General features: G+C 34.4%; 1 protein-coding gene and 1 pseudogene across 15 annotated transcripts in view; one reads left to right on the top strand and one right to left on the bottom strand.

The window, feature by feature from the left end:
• ey (eyeless) overlaps positions 1 to 12,151 on the bottom strand; it is a 2,912,801-nt gene that overhangs the window by 955,641 nt on the left and 1,945,009 nt on the right. The window lies entirely within an intron of this gene.
• On the top strand, positions 7,127 to 7,710 carry LOC137234683 (uncharacterized; annotated as a pseudogene).

The raw sequence follows: 12,151 nt of genomic DNA, 5'->3' as shown, positions 1-12,151 counted from the left end.
ATCGTACAAACGCATTCTAGATTCACCCCTGGTCCACCTTTATGGCGATATCCCGAAATGGCGTCCACCTATAGAACTATGGCCCACTCCCTTTTAAAATACTCCTTAATACCTTCCATTTGATACCCATGTCATACAAACACATTCCAGGGTTACCCTAGGTTCATTTTCCTACATGGTGATTTTCCCTTATTTTGTCCCCAAAGCTCTCAGCTGAGCATGTAATGTTCGATTACGCCTGAACTTAGCCTTCCTTGCTTGTTATTACTAACAATGGAAATTCCAAACACATTTGTTTGCTTATCATACATTATTTTTTCGACATGGTTGAATATTTTCCAAAAAACATATCTAATATATAAAATTCTTGTGTCACGGTGTTAGAGGCTTAACTCCTCCGAAATGGCTGAAGCGATTCTCATGAAATTTTGTGAGAATATTGGGTAGATCTGGGAATCGACCAAGGTCTACCTTTTTTTTCGCTACGTGCTTAGGGTCTTGAGATCAAAACGTGGACCCGGGTACCCCTAGAATGTGTTTATACAACATGGATATCAAATGAACGCTGTTGATGAGTGCTATAGTACAGGATCATTTTCATACCCCTGGATGATTAGTGTCTCGATATATATGCCAAAACGTGGACCCGGGTACCCCTAGAATGTGTTTATAGGATATGGATACCAAATGAAAGCTGGTGATGAGTGTTTTTGTAGAGGGTAATTTTCATATCCCTGGGCGACTAGGGTCTCGATAAATAGGCCAAAACGTGGACCCGGGTACCCCTAGAATGTCTTTATAGGATATGGATATCAAATGAAAGCTGTTGATGAGTGTTATAGTAGAGGGAAATTTTCATATCCCTGGGGGACTATGGTCTCGAGATATAGGCCAAAACGTGGGCCCGTGAACGCCTAGATAGTGCTTTTACAGTATGGGTATCATATTGAAGCGTTTAATGGGTGCTTTAGTACAGGGTAGTTTTCATACCTATTGGTGACTAGGGTCTCGAGGTATAGTCCAAAACGTGGATCAGGGTAACACTAGGATGTGTTTTTACATTATGGATATCAAATTGAAGCTGTTGACGTGTGCTTTAGTACAGAGTAAGCTTTATGCCGCTGGGTGACTAGGGTCTCGAGATATAGGCCAAAACGTGGACCCGGATACACCTAGAATGTGTTTTCAAATTATGGGTATCAAATTGAAGCTGTTGCTGTATGCTTTAGTACAGATTAATTTTTACATCGCTGGGTGACAAGGGTCTCGAGATATAGACCAAAACATGGACCTGGATACACCTAGAAGGTACTATTACATTATGGGTTTCAAATTGAAGCTGTTGATGTGTGCTTTAGTACAGAGTAAATTTTATATCGCTGGTTGACTAGGGTATCGAGATGTACGCCAAAACGTGGACCCGGATACACCTAGAACGTGTTTTTATATTATGGGTATCAAATTGAAGCTGTTGATGTATGCTTTAGTACAGAGTCACCGCTGGGTGACTAGGGTCTCTAGATATAGGCCAAAACATGGACCCGGATACCCCTAAAATGTGTATGTATTATGAACATCAAATGAAAGCTTTTGCTGAGAGCTTTAAAGTAATTTTCATTGTGATATTCGATTTAGTCGCATTAACCTGGCGAAGCAAAGAAAGAACGAAATAAAGACATGAATTAATAATACCCACACACCTTTTTGCATACGTTCTATTCGATTTGCTTGAAATTTGGTATATAAATTTGCCTATATTAGTATTTACGATGCTTTTTTCTGGGAAGTAGACTAGAGACGGACTGGGACTGGGATTAGGACTTGGACTGGGACTGAGACTGAGACTGAGACTCGCAGTGGGACTGGGCCTGAGACTCGGAATGGGACTGGAGCAAAATACATACCACCCTCTGGGACTGGCAATAAGATATGAAGAAGAATGAGAAAAACTTTATAGAAGAGAAAAGAGAGAAGGAGAAGGAAACTGAAAAAGAGATAGAATGAGACGAAGATGGAGATAGATGAAGCGAAAAATACGGAGGGAGGAGTGAATACAAGGATTAGGAAAAAGTCTATAGGGGCGAGGGCAGAGTTAGACGGAACAAGCTTATTAAAATATATGCAGATAGACCAAATTTAGGGCAGAACAACGACTGCCGGGTCTGGTAGTATAAATATATATATATATATATACATTGTAAAAGTCTATAACAGCGGTCGACTGCTAATACTTGTCCTAAAAGACTTGGCTTCACCTCAGTATTAATAATCCGAAGGCGGAAAACAAAAACTTTGAGTCGTTCAAAAGATATTAACGGAAAAAAAGTTTATTTATGATAAAGCTCTCTAAATGGGACGAAGAGCACTCACATAGTGGCGATGGTGTGAAACCAATATTACTAAAATAAAGCGAACAATATGATAAACTTTGATTACAAAACAATCAGTGCATAGCCATAACTTAATTCAAAATAGCAGATATATTAATTTTGGATACAAAACAAAATTGGCTTGACTTAAGGATGAAACCATTATTATTTTATATAATGATAATAATGCACACGTGTATATACTTACCTGAGAATATGTTTGAATCAACATGTATAGTAGTAGTAGTAGTAGTATATTTATTTTCAACTATTAAAGAGACCATACATTTGTAAGATAATGAACATTAAGGACTTAAAAATAAAAATAGTTTATATTAAATTAAAATTATGCAGCAACAAACGTGTTGAGTGCCACACTATAATTGACTAAACTTATTTGACATAAAGTGCTTACGAAAGTTTATTTAAAATAAGATCTCTATACTTTCACCTGGTTTGCAGATACTGAAACAAAGTAACATAATCTCTACCATTAAGAATGTTTTCCACACTTGCCAGGTTCAAAACTTTTTCACCAAAACTAGCCAACCGGTAATCATTGTAGGCTGGGCAAACACCGATAAAGTGGTGAACACTTTCATCATCGCCTAGGTTACAAACTGGATATATTGCAGTTTTTACGTTCTTGAAAGATCTCGCACTAAGTTTCAAGAGACCACTCCTCGCACGAAGAATTACAGTCAATAACAGAGCTGTCAACAGAACCAAAAAAGGTGAATGCATCTAACATATCCCCGTGAGCTCTTCCATTCAGAACAACACCCCCAAAACCATCGATTAGGCTTAGCACTTGTTTACCTTTTTTGTCTATGACTACATCCTTAGAGCTCCGGGCTACAGAAATGCACGGAGACTCCGATAAAGAGTTCTCACAGATTATTTGCGAGGAACCAGTTCTGGCATTGAGGTCTCACACGATACAAAAAGGAGTGTACACAGAAAGTTTTCTAAACCATTAAAATCCGAGTCCTAGTTTGTGCAATTTATGTATTGAGGCACAAAGCAAAAGCTTGGATTACATACTTTCACTGATAAGAGCACGCCTTCTGGTGATACCTGAAATTTGGGGTTCACGAGATATTCAACGTCTTTCCTATAACCAAATAGACAACCACCGATGGCACGACCTGCTTTGAATTTTGTTTTCGAATCAACCCAATGAACCCGATAATCTTGGAAATAGTGGAAAAATGTTGGCCTATCCTCACTGAGTACATGCGTTTAAAAAAATTATATCAAAAGTCTTAACGTATTCAAAGAAGTCACCGAACTTCAATTTACTATTTAGATTTGCAACATTATAGGAGAGTACTGACAGTTGACTAAGCTGCCAGAGAAATTTGAATCTAGTATATCGCTACCTAGTTTTTTTTAGCATTTAACATTTGGGAAATGTGTCATGTATATACTCGCCTCGATAAGCGCTTACAATTTACTATTGCATCCTAAAATTTACTTGTATGCGTGCAACAAACGAGAATTTTTCTTTCAACAAAGCGGAAAAATAATCCAAATAATTAAAAAAAAATTAAAAATAATCAATTACTTTTGATTTTTTTAATTTTTTTTTAATAATCGTAAAAAATCATGATTTTTTTGATTATTTTTTTAATCAATTGAGAAGTAATCATTAAAAATAAAAAATAATGGCAAGTAATCATTAAATGGCGTTTAAAGAAAATGATCAATGGAACGGCTAATCATTACCATTAATAATCATTATTTAACAGGTGTGCTTTGACCTCAATGAGGCACGTGTTAATATTGTCGCATTGGCCTGAAACTTTGCTATAATCATTTTGTGATCTATTGGCATATTTTAGGAAGGGTGCCCCGAAAGATAGAACAAAAATTAATATTCGCCATATACCTTGTAACCACCCTAGTTTATATACATATATGTTACTATAAAACAAAAACATAAAGGTAAACAAACTAGAATTCTAGACCATCTTGGGGGCTCTTCCAAACTTTAAAGTTATTTTTATTTAACATTTTTAAAACCCCAAAATCTATATTATTTACTAATCATATAATTACTGGCGCAAAGAAACAAATAACAAACGCCATTGCATTTCAATCGTTCTAAATCTTGGAAAGCACAAATTTTTCCCTTGGAAATTCGGAACTTCTGCTCGAGACTGTAATGTGGGCCATCAAATGAAATGCTTGCTTTGCACACAGAGTATATTAACTTTGATTGGACAACGGTTGGTTGTACTGGTATAAAGGAATCGAGATAGACATAGGCTTCCATATATTAAAATCATCAGTATCGAAAAAAAATTTGATTGAGCCATGTCCGTCCGTCCGTCTGCCCGTTAACACGATAACTTGAGTAAATTTTGAGGTATCTTGATGAAATTTGGAATGTAGGTTCCTGGGCGATCATCTCAGATCGCTATTTAAAATGAACGATATCGGACTATAGCCACGCCCACTTTTTCGGTATCGAAAATTTCGAAAAATTGAAAAAATACGATAATTCATTTCATAAGGCGGATAAGACGATAAAACTTGGTAGGTGGGTTGACCTTATTACGCAGAATAGAAAATTTGTAAAATTTTGGACAATGGGCGTGGCACCGCCCACTTTTAAAAGAAGGTAATTTAAAAAGTTTGCAAGCTGTAATTTGGAACACAGACTTGTACATGATATTGGCTGCAATATCGGCACAAATGTCCGAAATGTCATCACAAATATCCACCAACATGTCATCACAACTGCACAGAGCCAAAAATGTCACCTAAAAAATATGAGTTTAACGTCTTAAAATATTTTTAGGCGATGGGGTATGACGGGAGATGAAATCGAAGAAATTTTTAGCAGATATTATTTTTATTTTTATGTTGAAAATCCTATTAAATTTATTAAAACGATAATCAGTTTGAAATTACCATATATCGCCTTATTTTCAAATTTTTCTGTTGAAAATGTGGCATTTTCTGTTAATAATTCAAAAATAAAACGGAAAACGTCTAATTGCAACAAATAACACTTTTTTCTTTATTAAAAAGAGTTACTTCTAATTTTTACAAGGAGCTTCTTGATTTTATTAAGACGTATTTCCTCTAAACACTACTAGATAGCATATATTTTTTTTTTTTTTTTTTTTTTGTAGCGATAGTACCGTTACAAAAACAGTATTAGTTCAGTGGTATGTTTCTTGTTCTTGGAAATGTAGTTAGCGAAATGCTCAGTGTTTTTCTATTCGTGGGACAGACAAGCCGGACAAGTGAAGTTTATGATTTTAATGTTTAAATCAATCGCTGTGAAGTTATTTAAATCTTTTTAAATCTTATATGAACATAAATTTATAAAAGTTTTCATTCAATTTCATATGCAATTGAAAGTTTTTATATTGAAATGTGTTAAACTCAAAGTGCAAACATTTTCAGTGAGCTTTACAATGCAACAACGCACAAAAATTAAAATGGCGGATATCGACGCGCTCCATAGTGTAGCTGAAATATTGGATTTGATGAAATCATGGGAATTGAATGATGAAATCATGCACATTTTAAATGAACGCGGAATCATGTCTTATCCCGTTTAAAAAAAAAATTGAAGACAGTTTGGAAAGCAAATTTTTCGGCGAGAAAATAAAGTTCAAGTCTGGATTGAGGGAGTGGAGAAATCGTTTGGTAAGTTTTTATCTTTAAATAAATATATGATTGCTCTAGTTATAGTTTTTTCAGAATATTCCATTAATGTGTGACAGCGATACCGACTCAGGGCATAGTACAATATTGAGTTGGTTGGAAAAAATATCGAACGACTTAGACACCGTGAAATCCAGAGAATCAACACCAATATCATTGCCGTCTGAATATACGTCATTTAACGTTTATGATCTTTTGAAATCGACTGTCAGACGCCAACTTGTGCTTGCTTTTCACGATCAAAAGGGATATATTGATAATAAACATCAAAAGACGCTCACACATTGTACTATAGAAAGCTATTCAGGCACCGGTCGGAAGATGAATTACTCAGACATGAAGCAATGGGAAAATGCAATATGTCAAATATTCCCAAAGGAAAAACCCGTAATTTAAATAGTTTGTTAGATTTTTTGACTGTGGCTTACATATTTTAGCTTTGTGGAAAACAATTACGTCAATTACTTTCTAACTTTCTTTTAGAAAAATTCAAAGTATGCAATTTTATAGCCCATTAAATTTGAGTATAACGAAGTGATTGTTTTATGATGCTAAAATATTGCGTTTATTTTAGATAATTTATTTTTTTTACAGTGCATTTTTTTCAAAAGATGATTGCGTTATCTTTTCAGGAAACTTATATTTTAGATAGAAAAAAAGGAAAGAAGAATCCCTCCGGCAAACTGTATTCACGTTGGGCAAACTCTATCAGGATTGAAAGACCTTCAAGCACTGAAATCGAAACAGAAGAAACATCGCTTGGTTAGAATTACTAGTCTCCATTTGAAAATTATTTATTAATTTAATTTAATTAATTATTATTTTTTGAAATTTCAGAAGAGCTCCTGGAGAAGAAATGTTGGCTAACAACTGCGCACCGTGGGATCAAGTTAAATCGTATTGGAAACAAACATCTGTTATGAGGCTAAAAAGTGCAAACTCAATAAAAGATTTGTTGGAGGATTGGCTAGGTATAGCGATTCCAACGGTTATGAATTAGTAAGTATTTTGATTTAGGTTTCGTTTAAAAATTTAAATAAATTTATTCCTAGGTCGAGATAGATTTCGAAAATATGTATCCAGGCAAATCAAATCAATTATTTTTGAAGCTGGACAACTTTTATAAAAAATAATGCCAATCTTGCAGTGTGATGTTAAGAACAAAGCAAGCAGAGAATTGCTGCTCTCTAAAGTTTTAAAGACAAATATTTCAAATGGTACATATAAATGTCAGTTTATTTAAATTTTATCTAATCATATACCTTTAACAGATTCTAAATACTGTATAACTATGTTGCTACTGCATTGCATTCTGCAACCACTGCGTCGTAATAGGAATGAAAAACCTACGATTGCTGATGCCCAATACGATTTTATAACTCTGGTTTCAACCCCAAATGACATAATGCAAAGTATTTCTGCACTAATTAAGGATTATGCTGACAAAAAACGGACATTACAGCCTCGTATAATAGCTGTGGGCACAGATTTTTCGGATATATTGCAAAGTTATGTATTTTGTGATGGCCTCAAATGGAAATGTTTCCCATTTATGAAAGCTGTTGAGTACATTATTAAGTTATGTCATGTTTTTCAAATTGAATACGCACACAATAGCAAGCAAGTTTGGGCATTTTTGGAGCAATACTTTTTTTGAACTAAAGTCTGAAGATTTCCCCTCAGTTTCAAGTTTATTAAGTAAATTAAATTTGTCTTAAATAAAAAACAGAAAATATTCCAAAATGCCCAAACTTTCTTGCTTCTTATGTGACCAAAATTTCCTTAGTACAAGCGCTTTTATCAGCCACATCAAAGTTTACCATGGCGTGCCAGATATTTATAAATTTATATGTAAATTCAAAAGTTGTGATCAAATTTCCACTAACCTTTATCGTTTTCAAAAGCATGTAGAAAAACACATCAAGGACCTTAATTTGAAACTAAGTATTGAAATACCAAAACAAAATGTTGTTGAAGAAAGTGAAATGAATATTGAGCATTCAGTAAATAACTCAATTGAACAGTTCCGAACATTCAATTTAGATTTTAAAAAATCGATTATCTATTTTCTTCTTAATCTTCATAACAATCTAAATTTTTCAAGAAAAAGTGTTCTTGACATTCAACATTCAATAACAGAAAATATTACTGCTCCCATATGTGAAGTAATTAAACTTTTGATTGTAAACAATAGTAATGAACTATTTTTTAAAGAGATAATGCATTGTATATCTCAGCCTTTTTCGTTTGTTGATACTGAATATAAATTTTTTAACGAATTGGAAAATATGCAATATTTCAAGCCTCCAAAGGAATATGTTTTAAGCAATGAGTTATCAGTAATAGTTTTGAATAATAATCCTACTTTAACAGGAACAAAACCAGAAACAACCCTTGTAGATATTCCGTTTCAAATTAAAAAGTTTCTCGAAAGAGACAGTGTCCTAAAAGAAATAATTCCTTGTATTCAAGAAATAGCAACTTCCCACACGTATTCTACTTTTCTGAGTGGAAGTCTTTGGATTAAATATTATACCGATCCGACTTGTTTAACAATACCTCTATTCCTATATTTGAACGACTTTGAAATTAATGACCCATTAGGATCGAAATGTGGCCAATAGAAAATTTGTGGTATTTATTATACATTTGCGTCTTTGCCAAAGAGCCAAAGTAGTCGCCTTTCAAATATATTCGAGCTTCAAAATATTCATTAAACTTGTGCAAATATTAGGCGACAATTTAGGTCTTAACGCAGTGTTGGGATAGGTTAAATCATTTTCGGCAAATTCTTTTTGCCGAATATGTAAAAGAATGAGGCAACAAACACAAAGAGATTGCATTGAGATTTCCGATTCTTTAAAAAATAAAAGTAATTACGATATTGATATATATTTGAATAACTCAAAAGAAACTGGCATAAAAGAAACTTCTATATTTAATTCACTGCCAGACTTTCATGTTGTTGATAACATAGCACGCGACATTATGCATGATTTGTTCAACGGAGTTTGTAAGTACAACTTTTCAAAAATTTTAAATTATTTTATTTATGAAAAGAAAATGTTTACTTTAGAGACCTTAAATTACAGAAAACAAATGTTTCAATACGGTGAGTTGGAAATCTGTAACATAAGCCCCCCTATTCATAAAAATCATATAGCAAGTGCAAGTTTTAAAATGAGTGCAAAGCAAATGAAATCGTTTACCCATTTCATACTGCTAATTATAGGTGACCTAGTTGACAAAAACGATGTCGTTTACAAATTTTTAGTTATTTTTATAAAAATTGTTGATATAGTTTTATATCCAAATTTTGACAACAGTATTCTTCTAAACTTACAACTTTTGATAAGAGAACATAATTCTTTATATCAAAAACTATTCACAGAAAACTTAAAACCCAAACATCACAATATGCTTCATTATACTACAGTTATTAAAAAACTAGGCCCTCTTAGGTACTTGTGGTCATTTAGATTTGAATCTGAACATCAAATCCATAAAAAGTATGCGCGAAGTATTACGTCAAGGGTCAATGTACCTCTAACATTAGCCACAAAAGCGTCTTTGGGATTTGCAAATGCCATTCTAAATAAAAAATTCATTCAACCTGAATATATAATAAATAATTTGTGTCCTTTGAAAGTAGAAAATAATGCTTATATTTCCTCAATGAATCTGAAAGATTTTCATTTATACAATCGAACAGACGCTATTGTTTTTAGGGGCCATAATTTTAAAATTGGACAAATTGTCACAATAACTGAAGATGTAGTTAAAATAAATGAAATTTGTGACTTTTTAGTAAAAGAACAATATGTTTCTATCGTTGTAAAAAGGCATGTGTATTTGAGTTTTTCCTAAAGGTTTCAATCATATGTAATTGGAAGTGAAACTAAAGAGTACAATCTTTTAACTTTTGATATGACAGATGGTCCATCTGTTCACTTTTATGTTTTAAATAATGGTATTAAAGTTCTAGGACCAAAAAAATATTGGAATGTAAGTTGTAATAAATAATAAAATACAACAAAAAGAACTTTTATAAAAGAAATAAATGATTTCTTTTATTAAAAAAATATTTTTATTCTAAAAAAATGAGAATATATGTATCTCATTAATATTAGAAAATATATTTTTAATGTAGCTTAGAAAGGACGTTTCTAAATTCTAGTGTATTTCCTATTGATTCAATTAAAAGGGAAAGTCGTTTCATTTTTATATGAATTCTTCTTGATTTCTTCTTCTTATTTTTAGCAGATTTTCTTATTGATTTAATTAAAAGGGGAAGTCGTTTCAGTTTCATGTGAATTCTTCTTAACTTTTTCAAAGAGAAAGTCTTCTCAAATCGCTATTGTTTCTTCTTATTTTTAAGCAAATTTTCTTCTCGCTGCTCAATGATAACTTTTTAATTTTATTAAAAAGAAATACCAACTTATAATAAGAAGAGGTTCAGCTTGGAGAAAAACCATAGAGAAACTATGTAAAAATTCTTCTAGTTTATAGGGTATTTTATGTGTGCTTTTCGCTCTGTGTGGAAGAACAAAAGACAAATATAACATCCCAACTGGAACCACGTATAGCATCCCAACTGGAGTCGCAAGAGACACTTATAACATCTAAGATGGAAGCACAAGAGGAACGCTTATCATTGCAGGTGGCGCAAACGTCTTCGCAGTTGGAAGCACAGGAAGCAAGGGTAACATCAAAGCTGGAAGCACAGGATACAAAAATTGTGCAGCACGAGGACAAAATTGATGCTGAGATAGAAGATTTGAGAGGTCGTATACAGGAGTAGCAATTAAATCGCCCAGCTGTTTCAGCAACCAATCCAAAGGCAAAAACTCAATCTTTTGACTACTCTGTTCCTTTCCAGGTGTTTAAGATTCAGTTAGAGAAGACCGCAGCAGTGAACAACTGTAGTGCTGAAGATAAAGTTGCTGCACTATTCGTGGCATAGAAAGGATCTGCTGCTGAAATCCTACAGACTATTCCCGAGGGAGAGCGGAACAACTACGAAACATTGATGAGCGCTCTTGAGAGGCGACACGGAAGCGAGCACACGAGACAGATATACAAAATGGAGTTACTGAATCGCTTCCAGAGGCCTGGTGAAACTTTGCAAGAGTTTGCGTCGGATGTTGAAAGGCTGGCACATCTTGCAAATGCAGACGTACCCGTGGAATACACTGAAAGGGTAAAGATTCAGAGCTTTATAAATGGCATACGGGACGTTGAAACAAAGCGAGCTACATACACAAACCCAAAGCCAACATTCGCAGAAACGGTGTCACAAGCTCTGATTCAGGAGACAGCGTCGCTTCTGTGTATGCCAGTTTTCAAAGCACGCCGTGTGGAAGTATAATGGCCAGAGTGGGTAGACGCCATATTGGAGGCGCTGACAGGATCGAAAAAGTGGAGAGAAAGAGTTATCAAATGCTTCAAATGCGGGAAGCCCAGTCACATTGCACGTCATTGCGATCTTGGTCCTAATAGTTTCAACAATGTGGGTGGCCGTAAACGCAAAGTTGGAGGAGATGGGCAAGAGCGTGTCAGATGTAAAGAACGAAAACTTGCCCAAGCTATTGAATATCCTGTGATATATGTGTCGCAAATTGGAAGAAAATCGAGCAGTCTTGCCGTCGAAGGAAAGCTGGATGGCAAGTGGCGTTTACTGACTGTAGATACGGGCGCATCTCATTCTTTAATCCGATCTGACTTGGTCAACAGGAGAGTAAAACCGTTACCTGGAGCAAGGTAGCGTACGGTTACTGGCGAGCATAACCAAGTCCAAGGAGAAGTGGTATGTGAGGTATTAATTCGAAAGGTCATGGTTCTACACAAATTCATTGTGGCGGAGATTGTTGATGAAGTCATATTAGGAGTGGACTTCTTAGTTGACCATGACATCAGGATCAATATGCGCAGAAAGATTATGCACTATAAGAACCAGGATATACCACTTAACTTTAGTTTGGAGAAAGGGTTCAGCAGTAATCGGATAGTGGTGGAGAAGACTCGACAAAGACCACGAAAGTCAAAAGTAAAGGTTGATGGATCGAATGGGCCAAATAAAGCGAAATCAAAAGTACCTG

The sequence above is a fragment of the Eurosta solidaginis genome, chromosome X (assembly GCF_040869045.1).
Source record: "Eurosta solidaginis isolate ZX-2024a chromosome X, ASM4086904v1, whole genome shotgun sequence".
Classification (NCBI taxonomy): domain Eukaryota; kingdom Metazoa; phylum Arthropoda; class Insecta; order Diptera; family Tephritidae; genus Eurosta; species Eurosta solidaginis.
The sequence above is the reverse complement of the archived record's forward strand: the minus strand, read 5'-3'. Positions and strand labels throughout refer to the sequence as shown.